The sequence below is a fragment of the Chiloscyllium punctatum genome, chromosome 33 (genome assembly GCF_047496795.1).
Source record: "Chiloscyllium punctatum isolate Juve2018m chromosome 33, sChiPun1.3, whole genome shotgun sequence".
NCBI lineage: Eukaryota > Metazoa > Chordata > Chondrichthyes > Orectolobiformes > Hemiscylliidae > Chiloscyllium > Chiloscyllium punctatum.
In genome coordinates, this window is record NC_092771.1 from 36,867,822 (window position 1) to 36,892,011 (window position 24,190).

The following is a 24,190-nucleotide window of genomic DNA, read 5'->3' on the forward strand; positions in this document are numbered from 1 at the left end:
CTTATAGAATGGGGGAACAAGCTGAAGGGAATGAATGCCCTACGCCTGCTCCGATTCCTTGAGGCTCCATTTCATGTTTTTTTTATTTCTAAAGAAAAGCGTGATACAATGTGCTGAAGATCTCAGATGTGAAAATGGGGTGTTTATGTACTGGTTCAGATGGCATTGACTCATCAATCATAGCTGCACAGTCATGAGTAGGAATGCAATTCCCTCCATGAATAAAGGAAATCTACTGCAGAGCTCATACTAAGGAAATTCTTATCTTCAGTAAACTCTCCCATCACATCGGTAAAACAATGACTGCAGATGCTTGGAAACCAGATTCTGGATTAGTGGTGCTGGAAGAGCACAGCAGTTCAGACAGCATCCAAGTAGCTTCGAAATCGACGTTTCGGGCAAAAGCCCTTCATGAGGAATGCTGCCTGAACTGCTGTGCTCTTCCAGCACCACTAATCCAGAATCGCCCATCATATTACGCAACACATCAGCTAAAGCAGGACGCACTGCGCATGCTCTAGCTAACAAAGCGACCCCGGGAGATTGATGTCAGTACCGGACCAATGAAAGGACGGTGGGCGGAGCTGGATGACCTAGCCGGAGGTTGGTCCTCCAAACAATCAAAGTGAATGAAGGGCGGAGCTTAACTAAACCATGTGATCACCCTCGCGCGCGGAGCAGAGTCGCTGTAATGAATGCTCGAGAAGTTATGGAGAGAAAGGATACGGTAAGGAAAGAAATAAACAGGAAAACGGGAGAAAAACTGTGTTGCCATGAGCGGAGAGGTTTTACAAACAAATTGTGCACGTCGGAAAACACAAATTTGAACGTCCCAGTCCCGTGTTTGCAGTAAACGGGGAATTGCCTTAGCGCGGCTGCAGGCCTGAGTGAGCGCCGCCATCTTTATTCGGGACAACGATTCACTGGACACGTGCACCCCCGCCATCTTTGTAGGGGGCAAGGTGCAGCCAGGCGCATGTGCAGCCTCTCTCTAGTATAGAGTCACGAGGATCATTGCAGCCAATACTGCTCTGATTCACCTCTCGGCTCCCTCATGACCACTTTGTCAATATCTAGCTTCCTCAGTCTCGAACAATGGGGGTATATTTGGTCTGTTTGCTACTGTATTATTACTTTTATAGACCCTTTGCAAATGAGTTTTTCACTGCGACCCAGCTCCTGACCATGTACTGCTCTATTATCAGATTACTTTTTTCTTCAATATTTTTGATAGTCAAGAATTCTTTTTTTCCAATAAGCGAGTGTATTTCTGACTATCAAATTCTGCACCATTTTCATTCCCTGTAATCCATTTTGCACTCCCTGGAACATCAACTGTGTTTCTCGTTCCAAAGCCCTGATGCTTGTGGAGATGGTGATGTTTGACTATCTTGTACAGCTGCAGTTTGTGTGGTGAAGGTGCTCCGACAATGTGGCTGGGTAAGTGGCATTGTCGATTATTCATTCAGCAACAGTGATGATTTGAAGATAATGTCCAAATCAACAACAGTTTGTATTTTTATTATCATGCTTATAATTTCACAAAAATACCATTGAGAACTTTAGACAGAAGGCCAGAGATGGAAATATTAGGTCAGGTGACCAAAAGCATTGCCCAAAAGCAGATTTTGAGGGATGTCTTAAAGGTGGAAAGCAGACCTGTGAGGTTTTGGCTGCGAATTTCAGACCATGATGCTTCAGCAACTGTAGAAACAGCCACACAGGTGAAGTAATGAATTAACAAATGGTTGGGAGTCTCGAAGAAAATAGGTTGTCGAGGTCTCAAAGTGTGTGTGGTGCAGGGAGCGAGGGATTATCACAGCCAGTAATTAAATCAAGTGTGAGAATTTTAAATTGAGGGATATTGGCCAGGTGCTGGCAGGTGAGACTAAATTGGGTTGGGGTATCTGGACAGCATGGACAGGTTGGACCGAAGGGTCTATTTCCTTGCTGTACATCTCTATGGCTGTATGCTGTTGATTATAATTCGGAGCCTTTTGATGAATCAACAAACAGAGATTTAGACTTTCTTGCGATTTACAGGGAGGTTGAATGTGTGAAGCTGGCCCTGAGTGTGTTTGGAAAATGAAGTCTGGAGATAACACAAGGTGGATGAAAGTATATGAGCTGAGACAAGGGTGGAATCAGCTAGAAATAGTGGTCTTGGAGTGGGACTGGGCTGTCTCACCTCACCTCTAGGGTTCAGCTGGTTGCCAAATTGTGAATCAGGGCGGTAACACAATGGGGAGCTGAGTGGCCCTGGTGGTGCCTACAATGAGTGTCACTCAGCTGGCTGTTGCTGAGCAGTTGCTGCTTGGTAGCCCTGTTGATGACATTTTCCATCACTTTACTGCTGGTCGAGTGTGGCCTGATAGAGGGAAATTGGCTGGGTTGGATTGCCCTGTGTTTTTGTGTTGAACATCCCTGGGCAATGTTTCACATTGTCGGTAGATGCCAGTACTGGAGCGGTACTTGGCTTGGTGGGTGGCAAGTTCTGGAGCACAAGCCATCAGTATTATTACCAGAATATTTGCAGGGCCTGTAGCCTTTGCACGACTTAACCATTTCTTTATGTTATTCAAACTGAATCGAACTGGCTTAAAACTCACATCTGTGATGTTGGAAACCACTGGAGAAGGCTAAGATGGATCATCCCACTTTGCACTTCTGGCTGAAGATTGCAGCAAATGCTGTCATCTTCCTGGTGCATGGGTGTGCGAGGCCCCTCCATCAGTAAAGGTGGAGATATCTGTGATGCTTCCTCCAGTGAGTTATTTAATTGTCCATCACCATTCACAACTGGGTGTGGCAGAACTGCAGAGTTCCGATCTGTTCCATTGGATGTAGGATCACTTAGCTCTGTTGCTTGCTGCTGATGCTGTTTGATATGCAGGTAGTTCTGTTTGATAATTTCACCAGGTTGGAACATCATTTTTAAGTCTGCCTGGTGCTGCTCATGGCATGCCCTCCTTTCCTGTCCATTGTGATGGGTGAGATCAGGATTTACAAACCCATGAGATTACAGATTGTGCTGGAGTACAGTTCTGCTGCTGTTGATGTCCCACAGTGCCTCAGAGATACCCAGTTTGAGATCCTACATCTCTTCAAAGTCTGTCCCAATTAGAACGGTGATAGAGTCACTCAACAGAATGGAGGTTTTTCTCAACTTTAAGGCAAGACTTGTGTCTCCAAAAGGAACGTGTGATGTTCGCTCGTACTGATACTGTCATGGCCAGATGTATCTGCAGCTAATCAATTCATAACAATGAGATCAAGTATGTTTTGCATACTTGTTGGTTCCCTCACCACTTGCTGCAGACTCAGTTGAGCAGCTATATCCTTTAGGACCTGTCCAGTTCAGTCAGTAATTATGTTGCAGAGCTAGTCTCAATTGTGGACATTGAAATCCTGTTACCCAGAGTATATTTGACACCATTTTATTGCCTCAGTGCTTCCTCCAAATGTTGTTCAACATGAAGGAGAAGTGATTCATCAGCCAAGGGAGGACGGGCCGTGGTAATCAGCAGGAGCAATGAGACTTCCTGGTCTCCGGAGCTAGTGCTGTGTACTTCCAGGGCAAATCCTCCCTGTCTGTACACCACTGTGCCACACCTCTGCCTGGTCTGTCCTGCCGGTGGGACAGGACATATCCAGAGATTTCAGGAGAAAGTGAAGACTGCAGATGCTGGAGATCAGAGTCAAGAGTCTGCTGCTGGAAAAGCACAGCAGGTCAGGGTGATGAAGGGCTTAGGCTCGAAACGTCGATTCTCCTGCTACTCGGATGCTGCCTGACTTGTGCTTTTCCATCCCCACAATCTCAATACCTTGGGATGGTGATGGTGGTGTCTGGTCTTTGTTTGTAAGGGATGATTCCGTGAGTATGACTATGTCAGGCTGTTCCTTGACTAGTCTGAGACAGTTCTCCACATTTTGGCACCAAAAACCATATGTTAGTGAGGAGGACGTTGCACCATCAAGAGGGCTGATTCTGTGGTTGTAATTTCTGGTGCCTTGTTAGTTGCCAACTGGTCCATCCAGTTTTATTCCTGTGTTGAGACTTTGCAGTGATTAATACAGTGAGTTGCTGGCTGGGCCGCTGTCAGATTGGCAGGATTTTTTTTCGCCAATGACAATGGTTTCATGGAGATCAGGAGATTCCTAATAAGTTTATTTTTTCTTGAATTCAGATTCCACCATCTGTCAAGATGGGATTCGAACCAGGACTTCAGTCATTTGTTTTAATATTCTGGATAAAACCCTGGTTTTGTTTATTTGTAAAACACTGTCCATCATCCTGTCTCCTCCATCCTCCCCTCCAACAACGAGTCAGGAGCACATGGAGTTTCTCTGTCACTAAGACTGAGATAGTCTGATCTGCTGTTTCTCTCCCTCCCACTTGCCCACTGAGCCAAACTGCCTCACGTGGTGTTCCTGGTTTTTGTCCTCGACCTACATCTTTCTCCAATGTCTTGTCAAGCCCTATCAGAGCTCACCTTGACCCTTTACCCTAATCTCACTAAACTCACTTTCCAACTCTCTTTCCTCCGCTGCTGCCTCATCACTCCCCCTCGCCAATTCATAGATATTGTTCCTTGTTCTGTCTGTTGGTCTTTTTTGGTTATGTCCTTCTCTCCCATTCTGTGAAAAACTAATATTTGACCTCACCGTTGTTGGAAAATCCTGCCCCATCTCCACTCTCCTTTTCCTTTCTAAATTCCTTGCATTTGGTATCCCTCAACGATCTATCCTTGGTCTCTCCTGTATCTCACGTACATAGTGCCAGGAGGTGATTTCATCCAAAAACACTGTGTTAGATTTGACATGTACACTGACTATGCCCAGCTCTCCCTCCCCATCATCCCTCTCCATTGCTCCACTGTTACTCAGTTATCAAACTGCTTATCACATTCCCACTACTCGATTAGCTGCAATTTCCTCCAATGAACATTGTTACCATTAAACCCATTAACTTACCTTTGCCTCCCTCCCACTGGGAACTCTCTGAGGCAGAATATTGCTGTTCTATTTGACCCCAAGGTGACCTTCTAATCAGACATCCACACAATCACAACACCAGGAACTCCAATCTCTTAAATGTTGCTTTTCTCCACCTCACCCCAGCTCCATTGCTACTGAAACCCATTACCCACGTCTGTGTCACCTTAAACTTGAATCCAAAACAGAACCCTTGATTCCGTGACTCAGAATCTGGTTTCAGACTCCCCTCTCAGTATTTACCCTCAGACACATCCTCTCTGTATTTATCCTGTCAAACCCCTTAAGAATCCCATCTGTCTCAATGTGATCACCTCTCTTTCTCCAAAATCCAGTGAGTAGAGTCCCAACCTTTTCAGCCTTTATTTAAACGATAATCCCTCCAAACCAGGGATCATCTCATTGAATCTTCCCTGAAATGCCTCCAATAAAGTGACACATTTCCTTATCTAAAGGGACCAAAACTGCTCTCATTACTGCAGATATGGTAGTCTCACCAGCACTTCCACACGGTACTCTCAGGTATATACTCCAAACTCGAATACTGAGAACTTTTGAAACAAAACATTCGATTCCCCTTCCTGATTCCCTCTTGTAACTGTGTGGTAGCTTTCTGTGTTTCCTGAACAATTACCCCTGGTCCCTTTGTTGTGCAGCTTTCTACAGTTTCCATCATTTAAACAGTACTTTGTTCTTTTATTATCTCCTCCAAAATGAGCAACTTCCCATTTTCCCAAGTTACACCCCATCTGGCAACTTGTTGCCCCCTTCTCCTGTGCATCTCTCTTTTCATAATCCTCTTAGACCTTGACAGTTATGCCTTTTCTAGGAGATATCCCCCCTTCCCATTCTTCCAAACATTTCCTGGGAGCACTGGGCAGTGAGAAGCAGGTAGAGTTGCTATCTTTTTAGGGATACGCTTTGGAGTGATTGAGAGGATCTTCCTACCCATTGGTCAGGATGGAGCCAAGTTGCCCATCGTTAGGCATTAGCCTTTCACACCCATGTCTTATTGATGAGGCAGAGCGGCAGCACGGAATGAAAGAAAACAAAGTAATTCTTGTTCCCCATATCTCACTGACGCTTGGATCATTTTCTCCAATGTGTCAAAGAACTGCTGTGTTCATTCACATAAGATCTCAAGTTGGAATCTCCTAGAAACCCGCATATTTCCCTCTGAGTTGACTGCTGATGTCCTCAAGGGTAATATGTACAGTAATCCTGGGCCACGAGGAGGGGATGGTGTGAGTTTCTAACTTGAACTGATAGTGACAGATTTTATAAACTTGTATTACAGGTGGACGTTCAGATGGTAATCTCAGTAAATATTCTGCTAAACTCTGATTGAATTACTCGGTTTATCAGGATCTGGATATTCACATTGTGTGTGTGAGTATTGTGTTCCAGATCAATCCCATTTGCTGCTTAAAGATTCTCCTTTGAATCATCGCCTTCTCTCAAAAGGTCTCCCCAAACCTTCAATGTGTCATGTAATCCTTTTATGCTGACCTGATGAGTGTAAGGTTTATTATTCAAATGTGTAATTTTTGTATAAGGATGCCTCAGAGAGGGAGCAGAATATTCTTAAAGGGGAGAATAACCATTTTGAGGGAAGGCTGTTGTTTATTGGTATCAATGACCTAGGAATAGAAGAGTTCACATTATTGGATCATTGGAATCTCTTGTGGGGTAGAATTGACCTCCATCAGAAGGATGGATTGTACTGGCACTGGAAGGGAACAGTTGGTAGTGCTGTTGAGGTGGCATTAAACCAGTGAAGGAATGTGGGTAAACCCAGAGAGAGAGTGAGGGAAGAGCTCAGTCTGAGGCTGGTACAGTTCAGATGTCAAACAGTCAAGGCAGACAAGGGCAAGGCACAGAATGAGCAATTACACTGCATTTATTTCAATGCAGGAGGCCCGATAGGTCGGGCAGAGGAGCTCAGGGGATGGTTTTGAACATCGCACTGAGATATTATAGCAATTACAGAGGCATGACTTAATGATGGATAGGACCAGCAGCTTCATGTTCCAGTGTATAGATGCGATAGCAAAGATAGAAAGGGGGCAACAGAGCAGGGGGAGAGGTATTTTTGATTAGGGATAACACTACAGCTGGGCTTCAAGAGGGTATTCCTGGGAGTACATCCAGACAGGTTATACAGGTGGAAATGAGAAATAAGAAAGGGATGATCTCCTTATTGGGATGGTACTGTTGACCCCCACCCCCCACCTTCACCAATAGTCAGCAGGGAGTTGAGAAGCAAATTTACTAAGAGATCACTTATCTGTAAGAATAGTATGGTTGTGTACAAGACTTGACCTTCTTTGTTATTCATTCACAGGAGGGTGTCACTGGCTGGGCCCAAAGGGCAGTAAAGAGTCAACCACATTGCTGTGGGTCTGGAGTCACATGTAGGCCAGACCAGGTAAGGATGGCAGATTCCTTCCCTGAAGGATATTAGTGAATCTGATGAGGTTTTTTTTTCGCAATAATCAACAATGGGTTATCCTTTGGATAATCTCACTAGGCCATTTGGTTTGGTGAGTGACTGAGGTATCCGTGGGGCAGCACATCAGCACCAAAGATCCCATGGTTTCTGCGGAACATAGAAAGGGCTGGCAAGGGAGATATATCCCTCGTGGTGGGGTCTGACTGTAGGTAGCGGACATAGCAGAGGTTAATGGAGATTAGTGGGTGGCAAGTGAGGACCGGGGGATTATATTCTTATTGTGGTTGGAGGGGTGGGGGGAAGGCGGAGGTACAGGAAGTGGAGGAAATGCGTTGGAGTGCATTGTTGATCAAGTGGGAGGGAAATGTGGTCCTTGAAAGAGGAAAACTTTCTGGGATGTCCTGGAGTGGAATTGCTTCTCCTGGGAGCAGATATGGCAGAGGCAGAGGAATTGGGAGTACAGGATCACGTTCTTACAGGAATATCCTCGAGAGTAATCAGGAGAGCAAAAAGGGGACTTGAAATATCTCTAGGAAATAGTTTAAGGAGAATCCAAAGAGATTCTACAAATACATTAAGGATAAAATAATAATCAGACAGAGAATAGGACCCCTTAAAGATCAACAAGGCCATCTATGGAACAACAGGAGGTGGGAGAAATACTATGCTGTTCTATTCTAGAGAGTTTGGAGAAATAAATAGTGATAACTTGAAAAGTGTCTATATTACAGGGGAGAAAGTACTGGATGTCTTAAACAGTAGCAAAGTGGATAAATCCTTGGGACCTGATCAGGTGTATCGCAGAAATTTGTGGAAAGCTCGGAAGGTGATGGCAGTGCCCCTCCCTGAGGTATTTATATCATTGTTTGTGACAGGTGAGGTGCTGGAAGATGGGTGCCATTATTTTAAAAAGGTGGTAAGGAAAGGCCAGGGAACAAGAGAACAGTCAACCTAATGTCAGTGGTAGGTAAGTTGTTGGAAGGGATTCTGAGGGACAGGGTTTACATGTATTTGAAAAGACAAGGATTGATTAGGGATAGTTAACGTGGCTTTGTATGTGGGAAATTCTCTCTCTCGAACTTGATTGAGTTTTTTTTGAAGATGTGACAAAGCTGATTGATGAAAGCAGACTGTGGACGTTGTATATGTGGACACTGAACGATGTTCCACACAGCAGACTGGTTAGCAAGGTTAGATAACATGAAATGTTGGGAGAACTAGCTATGAAATGCTATAGGGAGAATAGAAAGGGGGACAAGAGAGGAAGGGGAGTGGCATTTTTGATTCGGGATAGCGTTATGTTTTTGCTTAGGGAAGATATTCCTGGGAGTACGCCCAGTGAAATTATTTAGGTGGAACTGGGAAATAAGAAAGGGATGATCACCTTCTTGGGGTTTTCTGCATGGATTTCGTCCGGGTGCTCTGGTTTTCTCCCACAGTCCAAAGATGTGCAGGTTGGGTGGATTGTCCAGGCTGAATTGCCCATAGTGTTCAGGGATGTAGGTTGGCTGGCCCTGGGAAATACAATGTTACAGTGGGAGGTTAGGAGGCTCTCCAGGTCAGTATCAATGTGATGGGCTGAATGACCTGCTTCCACACTGTTGGGAGTCTCTGATAATTCTAATAGTTTTAAAATAGTTACAGAAAATAATATACCAGATCTAAACGTTAAGGTTCTGAATTGGACAAAGGCCAATTTTGATGGCACAAGGCAAGAACTTTCATCTGGCCCCTCAAGCCTGCTCTGCCATTCAATAAGATCAGGGCTGATCTTTTCATGGCCTCAGCTCCACATTCCTGCTCTCTCACCATAACCCTTAATTATTTTCCTGTTCACAAATCTACCTTTTGCCTTAAAGGCGTTCAAGTTGATAATGTCAAATGCTGCACTCGGCAGGGAATTCCACAGATTCACAACCCTTCAGCTGAAGAAGCTCCTCCTGAACTCAGTCCTAAACCTGCTCCCCCTTATTTTGAGGTTATGCTCTGTAGTTTGACCTGCCCCCAGTGGAAATAGCCTCCCTGCTTCTGTCGTATCTACTCCCTTCATAATTTTATTGTTTCCTATCCAACTTCCCATTCTTCTAAATTACAATGACTATAGAACCTGTTTTCTCAATCTCTTCACATACACCAACCCTCAACTCCTGATTCAAACTAATGACCCTCCTCTGTACTCCCTCCAGTGCCATTACATCCTTCCTGAAGTAAGGAGACCAAACCTGTACACAGTACTCCAGGTGTGGCCTCCCCAGCACCCCGTACAGCTGCAGCGTAACCATCCCTCTAGCAGTGAAGGACAATATTCCCTTCACTGCCTTCATTACCTGCTGCACCTGCAAACCAACTTCCTGTGATTCATGCACAAGGACACCCAGCTCCCTCTGTACAGCAGCATGGTGCATGTTTTCACCATTTCATCATCCAGTTTGCTGTTAGTCCGACCAAAATGGATGACCTCACATTTCCCAACATTGAACTCCATCTGCCAGACCCTTACCCACTCATGTAACTGATCAGTATCCCTGTGCAGACTTAGTGGCCTCTACACACATTGCTCTACCTCACCTTTGTATCAAATGTGAACTCTGACACCGTACACTTGGTCCTCAACTCCAAAGCATTTGTGTAAATTGCAAACAGTTGTAGTGCCAACACTAATCCAAACACCCGTTTATCCCCATTTTTTTTGTCGGTTAACCGATCCTGTATTAATGATAATTACCCATAATGCCATGCATCTTTACCTTATACAGCAGCCTTTTATGTGGCAACTTATCGAATGCCTTCTGGAAATCCAGGTACACCACATCCACCGAGTTCACCTTGTCCAACGCACTCGTTGTATCCTCAAATAATTCCAGTAAATGCGTTAAACTTGACCTGCCTTTCATAAATCCATGCTTTGTCTGCTCAATGAGACAATTTCTACCCAGATATCTCACCACTACTTCCTTGAGCGATTCAAGCATTTTCTCCCCTACAGAAGTTAAGCTAACTGGTCCTTTTTGCAAAATAGTGGCACCACATTTGCAGCTTCGAGTCTGTCAAAACCATCCCAGAATCCAACAAATTTTAGTGAATTATCACAAGATCTATTTGTTATTTACAAATATTCCCTGGTTGTGATACAATTATTTTGAAAGGTTTCAAAAAAGACTTACAAGGATGTTGTTAGGGTTGGAGGATTTGAGCTGTAGGGTGAGGCATAAAAGGCTGGGGCTGTTTTCCCTGGAGTGCCATAGACTGAGTGGTGATGTTATGGAGGTTTATACAATCATGAGGAGCATGAATAGAGTAAATGAACAAGGTGTTTTCCCTGGAGTGGTGGTGTCCCGAAGTAGAGGGCATTGCTTTAGGGTGAACGGATAAAATTTCAAAGGGGCCTAAAGGACAACTCTTTCAGGCAGTGGGTGGGATGAGCTTCCAGAGGAAGTGGTGGAGGCTAGTACAATTAAAACATGTTAAAGGCATCTAAATAGACACATGATATGATTTGGAATCATTTACGGGGATGTGGGCCAAGTGCTGGCAAATGGGAATAGATTAGGTTTGGATACCTGGTTGGCATGGATGAGTTAGACAGAAGGGTCTGTGTCGATGCTATACATCTCGATGACTGTGGGATCATAACAGCTTATACTGCTCTGCTTTATCTCTGGGCTCCCTCATGACCACTTTGTCAATATCTAGCTTCCTCAGTCTCGAACAATGGGGGTATATTTGGTCTGTTTAGTATTTTACTATTACTTTTACAGACATTTTTGTAAGTTAATTTTTCACTGCCGCCGAGCCCCTGACCATGTGCTGCTTATGAAATTTTTTCTGTAAAATCTTTGACAGTCAAGAATTCTTTTTTCCAATAAGCAAGTGCATTTTCCTTCCATTTCTAACTATCAAATTCTGCACTATTTTCATTCCCTGTAATCCGTTTTGCATTCCCTGAAACATCAACTGTGTTTCTCCTTCCACAGATACCAGTGATTAATGCCAAAGCCCTGTTGTCTGTGGAGAGGGTGGTGTTTGACTTTCTTGTACAGCTGCAGTTTGTGTGGTGAAGGTGCTCCCGCAATGTGGTTGGGTAAGAGACATTACAGAGCATTCATTACAGCAACAGTGATGATTTGAAGATAATGTCCAAATCACGAACAGTTTGTAGTTTTATTATTCTGCTTATAATTTCACACAAATATTATTGGGAACTTGAGACATAAGGCCAGAGAAGGATGATATTAGGTCACGTGACCAAAAGCATTGCCAAATAAGCAGGTTTTGAGAAATGTCTTAAAGGGAGAATGCAGACCTGTGAGGTTTTAGCTGCAAATTTCAGACCTTGTTGCTTTGGCAACTGTGAAAGCAGTCACATCGGTGAAGTAATGAATTAACAGGTCATTGGGAGTCTTGAACAGAATGGGTTGTCGAGGTCTCAAAGAGTGTGAGATGCAGCGAGCTCGGGATGATCACAACCAGGAATTAAATCAAGAGTGAGAATTTTAAATTGAGGGATGTGGGTCGGATGCTGGCAGGTGAGACTAGATTGGGTTGGGATATCTGGTCGGTATGAACGGGTTGGATTGAAGGGTCTGTTTTGATGCTGTACATCTCTGTGGCTCTGTTGTTGATTATGAATAGCAGCCTTTTGATGGATCAACAAGTTTTGGTAGAGGGAGTACTTGGGCAGCAGAGATTTAGTTTTTCTTGAGATTACAGGTTGAATGTGGGAAGCCGGCCAGGAGTATGTTTGGATAATGAAGTCTGGAGATAACACAAGATGGATGAGAGTATATGAGCTGAGACAAGGGTGGGTATCAGCTAGAATTAGTGGTCTTGGAGTGGGACTGGGTTGTCACCTTCACCTCGCCTCTAGGATTCAGCTGGTTGTCAGGTTGTGAATCAGGGCGGTAACACAATCCGGAGCTGAGTGGCCCTGGTGGTGCCTAAAATGAGTGACACTCAGCTGGCTGTTGCTGAGCAAATGCTGCTTGATAGCCCTGTTGATGACATTTTCCATCACTTTACTGCTGATCGAGTGTGGCCTGATAGAGGGAAATTGGCTGGGTTGGATTGCCCTGTGTTTTTGTGTTGAACATCCCTGGGCAATGTTCCACATTGTCGGTAGATGCCAGTGCTGGAGTGGTACTTGGCTTGGTGGGTGGCAAGTTCTGGAGCACAAGATATCAGTATTATTGCAGAATATTGGCAGAGCCCATCGCCTTTGCACTACTTAACCGTTTCTTGATGTTATTCAAACTGAATCGAACTGGCTTAAAACTCACATCTGTGATGTTAGAAACCACTGGAGAAGGCTAAGATGGATCATCCCACTTTGCACTTCTGGCTGAAGATTGCAGCAAATGCTGTTGTCTTATCTGGTACATGGCTGTGTGAGGCCCCTCCATCAGTAAGGGTGGGGATAGCTGTGATACTTCCTCCAGTGAGTTGTTTAATTGTCCATCACCGTTCACAACTGGGTGTGGCAGAACTGCAGAGCTCCGATCTGTTCCATTGGTTGTGGGATTGTTTAGCTCTGCTTGCTGCTGCTGCTGTTTGAAATGCAGATGGTCCTGTTTGATAGCTTCACCCGGTTGGAAAATCATTTTTAAGTCTGCCTGGTGCTGCTCATGGCATGCCCTCCTTTCCTGTCCATTGTGATGGGTGAGATCAGGATTTACAAACCCATGAGATTACAGATTGTGCTGGAGTACAGTTCTGCTGCTGTTGATGTCCCATAGTGCCTCAGAGATACCCAGTTTGAGATCCTACATCTCTTCAAAGTCTGTCCCAATTAGAACGGTGATAGTGTCACTCAACACAATGGAGGTTCTTTTCAACTTTAAGCCAAGTCTTGTGTCTCCAAAAGGAATGTGTGATGGTCGCTCGTACTGATACTGTCATGGCCAGATGGATTTGCCGCTGGTCAATTTATAACAATGAGATCACGTATGTTTTACACTCTTGTTGGTTCCCTCCCCACCCGCTGCAGACTCAATTGAGCAGCTATACCCTTTAGGACCTGGCCAGCTCAGTCAGTAATTCTGTTGCCCAGCTAGTCTCGATTGTGGACATTGAAATCCTGTACCCAGAGTACATTTGACACCATTTTATTGCCTCAGTGCTTCCTCCAAATGTTGTTCAACATGAAGGAGAAGTGATTTATCAGCCAAGGGAGGATGGGCCGTGGTAATCAGCAGGAGCCATGAGACTTCCTGGTCTCTGGAGTCAATGCTGAGTACTCCCAGGGCAAATCCTCCCTGTCTGTACACCACTGTGCCACACCTCTGCCTGGTCTGTCCTGCCGGTGGGACAGGACATATCCAGAGATTTCAGGAGAAAGTGAAGACTGCAGATGCTGGAGATCAGAGTCAAGAGTCTGCTGCTGGAAAATCACAGCAGGTCAGGCTGATGAAGGGCTTAGGCTCGAAACATCGATTCTCCTGCTCCTCGGATGCTGCCTGACCTGTTGTGCTTTTCCATCCCCACAATCTCAATACCTTGGGATGGTGATGGTGGTGTCTGGTCATTGTCTGTAAGGGTTGATTTCATGAGTATGACTGTGTCAGGCTGTTCCTTGATTGGTCTGTGAGACAGCTCTGCACGTTTTGGCCCCAAAATCCAGATGTTAGTGAGGAGGACATTGCACCATCGAGAGGGCTGATTCTGAGGTTGTATTTCCTAATGCCGCCTTAAATGCCGAGTGGTCCATCCAGTTTCATTCCTTTGTTGAAACTTTGCAGTGAATAATACAGTGAGTCGCTGGCTGGGTCACTGTCAGGTTGGCAGGATTTTTTGCGCCATTGACAATGGTTTCATGGAGATCAGGAGATTCCTAATTCCAGTTATTTTTTCTTGAATTCAGATTCCACCATCTGTCAAGATGAGATTCGAACCAGGACTTCAGTCGTTTGTTTTAATATTTTGGATAAAAGTTAAATACATTAAGTTTGTTCACTCGCTTTAAATATCACTAACCCTGGTTTTGTTTCTTTGTGAAACACTGTCCATCATCCTGTCTCCTCCATCCTTCTCTCCAACAACAAGAGTTTGGAGCACATGGAGTTTGTCTGTTACTAAGACTGAGATAATCCGATCTGTAGCTTCCCTCCCTCCCACTGGCCCGCCGAGCCAAACTGCCTCACGTGGTGTTCCCGGTTTTGTCCTAAACTTACATCTTCCTCCAGTCTTTTGTCAAGCCTTATCAGAGCTCATCTTCACCCTTTACCCTAATTTCACTAAACTATAGACTTTCCAACTCTCTTTCCTCCTCTTCATCATCAGTCCCCTCACCGATTCACAGATATTGTTCCTTGTTCTGTCTTTTCTGGTTATGCCCTTCTCTCCAAAAATCCTGCTCCATCTCCACTCTCCCTTTCCTTTCTGAATTCCTTGCATTTGGTGTCCTTGGTCCCTTCCGTATCTCACGTACATACTGCCAGGAGGTGACATTGTACAAAAGCACCATGTTGGGTTTCACATGTACACTGCTGATGCTCAGCTCTCCCTCCCCATCATCCCTCTTCATTACTCCACTGTTACTCAGATATCAAACTGCTTACCACACTCCCACTACTCGATTAGGTGCCGTTTCCTACAATGAAACATTGTAGTGGGTAAACCCATTGCCTCACAAATTCCTTTCCCTAACTGCTGAGCCCCTCCCTCTCACTGGGAACGATGCAGCAGAACTACACTCTTCACAGTATTGCAGTTATATCTGACGCGAAGCTGACCTTCTGATCAGACATCTACACAATCCCAAACACCAGGAATTCCAATCTCTTAAACATTGCTTGTCTCCTCTTCACCCCAGCTCCATTTCTACTGAAACCCCTTACCTGTGTCTGTGTTACCTTAAACTTGACGAATCCGAAACAGAACCCTTGATTCTGTGACTGACTCAGAATCTGGTTTCAAACTCCCTCCTCAGTATTTACCCTCAGACACATCAGTATTTATTCTGTCAAACCCCTTAAGAATCTGGTGGTGCGGTCTGATTGTAGCTGGTGGAAATGACAGAGGATGATGTGTTGTATCTGGGTGGAAGGTAAGGACTTAGGGGTGTGTTCTATCCTTGTTGAAGTTGGAGGTCTGGGTTTCAAAGGCAGAGGTGCGGGAAGTGGAGGAGATATAGTGAATTGTATTGACCACATGGGAGGGGAAATTGCAGTCCTTGAAATACGGGGCCATTTGGTATGTTCTGGCCTTAGTGGAACACTGCAGTAAACATGAGACAGATTTGTTGGCCAGGGAACAGGCTCGTGTGTTAAAGTGGCAGGCAGCTGGAAGCTCGGGGTCTGTTTTTGCAGCAGGACATAGATCATCAGTCGCCATTTCCGCCACCTCCACTGAGATGCTGACAGACACAGGTTCCTGTCCCCTCTCTTAACAGCTATGCACCCCCACCCCCCCCTCTCTTTGGGTTCAGTCCCTGCCTATTATTTACTATTTAACCCCTATCTCTGCAGTACAAAGATCTGCAGATTAGTTGAATTAACAGTAATAGGGTAGGGGAATGGGTCTGGGTGGGATACCCTTCGGAGGGACGCTGTGGAACCTTTTGGCTAAATGGCATGTTTCCACACTGTCAGGATTCTAATTTTCCCAGCTCCCATCAGTTCTGAGGAAGAGCCACTGGACAGATTTCTGTTCCCAGATGCTGCCAGACCTGTTGAGCTTTCCCAGCACCTTCTGCTTGTCGTTCCTGATTGACACCATCCATACACCTTCTGGGTTTGATTCAGACAGGCGGAGGATCCCACCACTGATCTCACAAGGGAGTCCAGCTGATTGGTAGAAGCTTCGGACCAATAAGAAAAGGTGGTGGGACTGGTGGACCAAGTGGAACCAGCTGGTCATCCAAACAATGGGAGTGAATAAGGGGCGCGGCCAGTGGGATGACACATCACCAGTAACTCAGCCGATGCAGTGCCACGTGACTCGGCCGTTGGTGAATGTGGGAGGTGGAAACAGGGAAGGGGAGAGTGGCCTCGGAGGCAGGGAGATAATGAGTCACTTTAGACTGGGAAGTTTTAATTACACTCTGTGCGGTTCGTAAGTCTGAATTAGAAACTCTTAATCCCGCGTTTGCAGCAGATGGGAAAATGGCTGCGGCCCTCAGGCGGTGAAAGGTCCTGGAATATAGCCGCCATCTTTATTTGGGGCAAGGTACAGTGAGGCACATGTGCATGTCCCCTTCATAGGAATAGGGGGTGGGGGGGAGCGTGCAACTTGAAGAGAAGCATTTACACATCAAGCACATACCAAGAAAAAAGTATGTCTTTATATTCTTCCTGCACTGACTGTGAGTTTTGTTTTGTGAATTTATTTCATAGGATATTAAATCAGAATAATTGAGGCTCGGATCTCAAAAGCAAGTTTTTACAGTCAATGGAGTCGTCAGGATCTGAATATCATTGGCATTTAACTGTGGAAGGAGAAAGGTTTGTCTGATCTGTTTGTGGGAAAATATCTCCAATATTTTTGTTAAGCAGAAAGATGTACAAATTCGTGGTTTGATCACCCTTTGGGTGTGGACTGTGTTCTGGGCCCTGCAGCTGAGGAAGGAGATATTGGCCTGAGAGGGAGCACAGATTTATCCAAATTACACCTCGTCTCTTTCTAAGAACTCTCAGATTTAGACCCAATCACCCACTTCTTGATGTTAACCTGTAAACTTCATATTTTCAATTACCTGCAAACTTCCCATTAAAAGTCCTTTTGGACTCAAATTCCAGCACCTTTTCAGGTGGAATGTTCCAGCTTCTGACAACTGTCTGTTCATTCAGAAACTGCTGAGGTCCATGTTGACTCTGGGGTTACAAAGGGCTGAATTGAAAGATGAGGTGCTGTCCCTGAGCTCCCATTGAGATGCATTGGAACAGTACAGGAGGCTGAGGGCAGTGTAGGTATGAGCAGACAATGAAAATGACAGGGCTGCACTGAGGGCTGCTTGGCTCAATGAGAGTGTTCTGGAGTTGGGTGTAAACAGACTGATGTGAGACAGGGAGAAGGTGAAGCTGAAACTCCGTTTTCGTTCAGGCCGTTCAGAAATTCACATGGTCCCAATGGGAACAGTCAGTTTTTAAGTGATACCTGCGGAGTATTTGTTAACAATTTTAAAAGTATTTTACCTGAGGGCAGTTGAGAGTTAACCACATTGCTGTGGGTCTGGAGTCACATGTAGGCCAGACCAGGTGAGGATGACTGTTTCCTTCCCTACAGGACATTAGTGAAACAGATGGGTTTCTAACAATCAACAATAGTTTCATGGTCATCGTTTGCCTTTTCATTCTAGATTGTATTGAATTCCGATGCTGCCATCAGCCATGTTGGGATTCTAACCCTAATCCTCAGAACACTGCACATGTCACTCATCTGGCAGGAATACCATTAAGCCGTTGCCTCCCTTTTTAGCAATGATTAAAAGAAAGTTCCATCATTCTACGTGTACAATGTGAGATAAAATACTGCAACGTCCATGTGTCAGACTCTCCAAAAGGTCAATCAACAAAAATTTGTTTGCGGGCGAAATATTTCACTTTTTTGGGGGGGTGGGTGTTTATTAAACAAAAATGAATCCAAATAAAAATCTTATGCCACGGCCATGTAATTTCTGAAGCGGGAGGGGGATTACAGAGACAGGGAGGGTTGTGGGGCCAGAGGGGGATTGTTGTCCAAACATCACTGTGGTGTACATGGACTGCAGCATTTCAGGGAGGCGGTTAACCACCACTTTCTCCAGGACAAGTAAAGGTGGCCAATAAATACTGGTCTGGGCAGCAAAGGCAACCCACAGTGAATAAAACCAAGCAGTGACCTCTCTGAGCTGACTGGCTGTGAAGTTAAAAACTCTCTGGAAATGGAGTGGGCAGAGAAGAGAAACAGAGACATTTCACAGCTGCCCTCAGAGAGACCTCACTCTTGGAAGTCCTCCGAGCCGGGGATCAGCTCAGTGAGTTTCAATCTCTTCAAATATCAATCTTAGTCGGTTTAATTTTATTAAATCTACAATCGTGAGTAAGGTGAGGATTTCTTTTTAATGTGTTACGGTCTCTTGATTAAATGTTTAAGATATGAACCGTAAGCATTAGGTTATTCTCGGCAGTATTTTTCGAGCAGTAAAACTGTGCCTTTGTCTTGGTCTGTAGATTGTTAAGGCGGAGAGATGGCCTGTTGTAGAGTGGCGTGCTGTCCTGTCGGATGTGGGAGAGTTGCAATGATCCTGATGATTGTCTGCAGCAAGTGTGATTGCAAATCCTATTGGCACGCATGGATTGGTGGAGGAGTGATTAAAGACAGTGAGGAATTGACAGGAGCCGGGGGTGTGTGATAGGTGGCAGTCTCAGGATTGCAGGATACTGCAGATACAGTCAGGTAGATGGATTACCTCCAGGAAAGCGAGGAGGGGTAGGCAGGTACTGCAGGAATCTCCTGTGGCTATCCCCATCTCAGACAAGTATACTGTTTTGGAAAATGTAGGTGGTAATAGACTTTCAGGGGAATGTAGCACTGACTGCCAAGTTACTGGTACTGAGACTGGCTTCGAACATAATGTGAGGTATATCCAGTTCCACACGATCGATGGTGATAGGGGACTCTCTAGTCAGGGGCACAGTCTGCCATTTCTGCAGCTGACAGTGAGACATCAGAATGGGGTGGTGCTGCCCTGGTGCCAGTGTCAAGGATGTCTCACAAAGGGAGCAGAATACTCTCAAAAGGGAAAATAACCAGTGGGAGGACATTGTACATTGGTACCAATGGCATAAGAAGGGGAAAGCATGGGGTCCTGATGAGCAGGGAGATTTGCTAGTGCTACTGGGGAGGCATTAAACCTGTGAGGGAGTCGGGGTAATCCTAAAGAGATAGTGAGAAAAGAGGTGAGTCTGAGGCTGGTAATGTTCACCAGTCAGACTGTCAAGGCAGGCAAGAGCACGTCACAGAATGAGGTGCGACGTACCAGTTGCACTGCATTTATTTCAGTGCAAGAGACCTGACAGGTCAGGCAGGTGGGCTCAGGGTATGGTTTTGAACATGGCACTGGGATATTACAGCAATTACAGAGGCATCACTCAGGGATGGATAGGACTAGCAGCTTTATGTTCCAGGATATAGATGCTATAGCAAGGATAGAAAGCGGCCAACAGAGCAGGGAGAGAGGTGTTTTTGATTAGGGATAACATTATGACTGGGCTTCGGGAGGATATTCCTGGGAGTACCTCCAGGCAAGTTATTTGTGTGGTACTGAGAAATAAGAAAAGGATGACCGTCTTACTGGGATTGTATTATAAACTCTGTCCCAATAGTCAGCAGGGAATTGAGACACAATTTTACCAGGAGACCTCCATTATCTGTAGAAATAATATGGATGCAATGATAAGTGGTTTTAACTTTACCAACATGGCCGATGAGTGTTGTAGTGTTAAGGGCTTGGATGGAAAGGTATTTACGAGAACATTTCAGATTCAGTTTGTAGGATGTACCTACTAGAGAAGGAACAAAACCTGACCTGTTTTCTTGATTCATTCACAGGATGAGGCTGTCACTGGCTCGGCCAGCATTTATTGCTGCCTTTACTCAGAGGGCAGATAAGAGTCAACCATGTTGCTATAGGTCTGGAGTCACATGCAGACCAGACCGGGTAAGGATGGCATTTTCCTTCCCTAAAGGTTATTAGTGAACCACATTGGTTTTTCCAACAATTGACAATGGATTCCTTGTCGTCACGAGATTATTTTTTTCCAGATATTTATTGAATTCACGTTCCAAATTCTGCTGTGATGGGATTCAAACCCGGGTCCCCAGAACGTTATCTGGGTCTCTGGATTAACTGTCTAGCGATAATTTCACTCCGTCATTACTGCCACTTAGGAAATGAGGCAAGGTGAGTGACCGAGGTATCAGTGGGGCAGCACGTCAGCACCAAAGATCCCACAGTATTGTGGCTCAGTGGTTAGTGCTGCTTCCTCAGCACCAGGGACCTGGGTTTGATTTCAGCCTCGGGTGATTGCCTGTGTTCACGTTGGCACATTCTCCCCAGTGTTTGTGAGGGTTTCCTTCGGGTGTTCCAGTTTCCTCCCACAGTCCAAAGATGTGTAGATTAGTTGGATGAACCACGTTAAATTTCCCATAGTGTCTAGATGCAGTAGATGAGGTTTTGGGATGTGCAGGCAAATCTCTGCCTCATGTGAAAAAATCATTTTGTGGTCTTGGACAGAGGTCAGAGGGAGGTGTGGCCGCACGTTTTACATTTCCCATGGCGGCAAGGGAGGGTCAAGGGTGTGGAGCATGGGTTGGTGGGAGGGTGTGGACCAAACATGGGAGGTGCAGAGGGAATGGTCTCATCGGAACACAGATAGGGTTGGGGAGGGAAATATGTCTCTGCTGGTGGGGTCTGACTTTAGGTAGCAGAAATAACAGAGGTTAATGTGCTGTATCTGGAGATTAGTGGGGTGGAAGGTGAAGACCGCAGGGTTATATTCTTTATTGTGGCTGGAGGGGTGGGGTAAAGGCGGAGGTGCGGGAAGTGGAGGGTACGTGTTGGAGGGCATTGTTGATCAAGTCAGAGGAAAATTACGGTCCTTGAAGTCGGCCTTTCTGGGATGTCCTGGAGTAGAATCCAAAGAGATTAAACAAATATATCACTCAAAAGATTAACTGGACCAGAGAATAGGACCCCTTAAAGGTCAACAAGGCTGTCTATGGAACCACAGGGGGTGCAAAAGATATGCAAATATTTCACTTCATTTTTACTGGAGAAGTATATAGAAGCTCGAGAGATTGGAGAAACAAACAGTGATAACTTGAAAAGTGTCTATGTTACAGAGGAGGTGGGACTGGATATCTTAAATCGCATCAAGGTGGATAAAGCCCTGGAACCTGATCAGGTGTATCCTGGAACTTTCTGGAAATCTAGGGAAGTGATTGTTGGGCCTCTCCTGAGGTATTTGTATTGTTGATAGCGACAGGTAAGGTGCCATTATTTTAAAAAGGTGGTAAGGAGAGGCCATGGAACAAGAGAACAGTGAGCCTGAAGTCAGTGGCCGGCAAGTTGTTGGAAGGGATTCTGAGGGACAGGATATCCATCTATTTGGAAAAGTAAGGAATGACAGGGAGAGTCAATCTGGCTTTGTACATGCACAATTGTGTTTCACTAACCTGAGTGAGTGTTTTGAAGTGGCAAAGAAAATTGATTAAACCAGGCGGTGAATGTTTATATGGACATTCAACAAGGTTCCACAAAGCAGACTGGTTCGCAGGGTTAGATAACATGGAATGCAGGGAGAGCAAGCCATTACAAAACTGCCTTGAAGGTAGGAGACAGAGGATGATGGAGAGTCGCTTTGCAGACTGGAGGCCTGTGAGCAGCAGTGTGCTGCAAGGATGGATATTGGGCCCTTAAATAAATGACTTGGATGTGAATATATGAGGTATGGTCAGTAGGTTTACAGAAGACACCAAAATTGGAGGTGTCGTGGACAGTGAAGAAGGTTAGTTCAGAATGTAACAGGATCTTGATCAGATGGGCCATTGGAGGAAGGAATGGCAGACAGAGTTCAATTTAGATAAATGTGAGCTGTTGTATTTTGGAAAGGCAAATCAGGGCAGGACTTATACACTTAATGGAAAAGTCCTGGGGAACATTGCTGAACAAAGAGACCTTGGAGTGCAGGTTCATAGTTCCTTGAAAGTAGAGTCACAGGTAGGTAGGGGAATGAATTCAGCATTTGCTACACTCCCCGTTATTGGTCAATGCATTGAATGCGGCTGTTGTGATGTCATATTGTGGCTGGACAGGGCACTGATTAAGGCCCTTCTGGAATTCTGTTTTCAGTTCCAATCTCCCTGTGCTTGGAATAATGTTGAGAAACTTGAAAGGGTTCAGAAAACATTTGCAAGGATTTTGCCAGGGTTGGACGGTTTGAGCTATTGGTAAAGGCTGAATAGGCTGGGACTATTTTCCCTGGAGAATTGGAGGCTGAGAGGTGATCTTATAAAATTATGAAGGGCATGGATAAGGTGAGCAGTCAGGGATTTTTTCCCAAGTTCGGTGGATCCAGAACTAGAGGGTACAGGCATAAGGTGAGAGGGAAAAGATTTAAAAGGGATCTAAGGGGCATCTTATTCATGTTGAGGGCATTGCAAGTATGGAATGATCTGCCAGATAAGGGGTGGAGGCTAGTACAATTGAAGCATTTAAAAGGCATCTGATTGGGTACATGAAGAGGAAGGACTTAGATGGAATAAGGGTGAACCGCTGGCGAATGGGACTCCATTAACGCTCTCCGTTATTGGTCAATGCATTGAATACAGAAGCTGGGATGTCATATTGTGGCTAGACAGGACATTGATTAAGCCACTTCTGGAATTCTTTTTTCAGTTTAAATTACTCTGTTCTGGGAAGGATGTTGTGAAACTTGAAAAAGTTTGGACAAGATTTACAAAAACGTTGCCAGGATTGGAGGATTTGGGCTACAGGGAGAGGCTGAATAGGCTGGGGTTATTTTCTCTGGAGAGTCAAAGACTGAGAGGTGATTTTATGGAGATTTATAAAATCACGAGGGGCGTGGGTAAGGTGAGCAGCTGGTGTCCTTTTTCCTCAGATTAGGTGGGTCCAACACTAGAGCACCTGGGTTTAAGTTGAGAGGCAAAGATTTAAAAGGGATCTAAGTGGCAATGTTTTCAAGCTGAGTGTGGTGTGTGTATGGGAGCGGCTACCAGATGAAGTAGTGGAGGCTGATAAAATCACAACATTTAAAAGGCTTCCAATAGGAAGGGTTTTGATGGATACAGGCCAATAGATGGTAAATGGGAATCCATCAGTTTAGGATTCCTCGTTGGCACGGACGAATTGGACCGAAGGTCTATTTCTTTGATCTTAATAAATTAAGGTGCATTCCTCTCTTTTGCGGAGAGCTCGCTGAAGCACAGATAATTATCATTGGAGCTGAGAAGGTGAAGCAGTGATTTCAACCTGGTGCAGATTTGGTTCCAATGTCTTGAATTTGCAGAGAGAGAAAGGAATTGTTAACACTGTCACAATTTTTAGTAACTACTTTCAAGTAATTGGCAAATAATACAAGGTGAAAATGTGAACACTATTTTACTCAGTAAGTTCTGAGCATCTGGAACAGTCTGAACAACACAGATTCAGCAGGTATTCTGAAACAGACTTAGAATTTTACTTTTTAAGGAAAGATTTAGGGGGCTATGGGCAAATGGGAGGGGACTTGGGACAGATTTGCAGCATCTCCAGAGGGAGAGAGTACAGCCCCAATGGGCTGAATAGCCCCCAGGCCCTGTGCTCTGTGATACTGCCCCATTCACTGTGAATGATGAAACTCATCCCAGGGCAGAGAGAGGGATTAGCCCTCCACTCTCATCACAATGGGGCCCGGCTGATTGATGGCAGCTCCATACCAATGGGAGCAGAGTCTGTGTGATCCTGCAGCCAATGGGATTGAAAGAGGGGTGTGGCCAGCAAGACAACACCTGTCCATGAGCTATGCAGGTGCAGTGTCGCTGTTTAAGGTTGGGAGAGACAGCAGAGACTGGGACAGAGGCTGTTGGACCTGAATTACAAACTCCCGGTAAATTAAAACCAAAAGAACTGCGGGAGATGTAAATCAGAAACAACAACCAGGAGATTCTGGAAAAGCTCAGCAGGTCTGGCAGCATCTGTGAAGAGAAATCAGAGTTAAATGTTTAAGATCCGCTGTCCCTTCCACAGAACAGATGTTACTGAGGAAA

The 24,190-nt window shown here is 45.1% G+C and overlaps 1 long non-coding RNA gene across 1 annotated transcript in view; it reads left to right on the forward strand.

Annotated features, from left to right (window-relative positions):
- The first annotated feature begins 684 nt into the window (after positions 1–684).
- Positions 685–24,190, forward strand: part of LOC140458600 (uncharacterized) — a 34,054-nt gene continuing 10,548 nt past the window's right edge. The window contains exons 1-5 of the long non-coding RNA XR_011953599.1: positions 685–727; positions 7,340–7,423; positions 11,422–11,528; positions 16,777–16,884; positions 19,973–20,081. This is a non-coding gene — a long non-coding RNA (uncharacterized lncRNA). The remainder of the gene's footprint in view (positions 728–7,339; positions 7,424–11,421; positions 11,529–16,776; positions 16,885–19,972; positions 20,082–24,190) is intronic.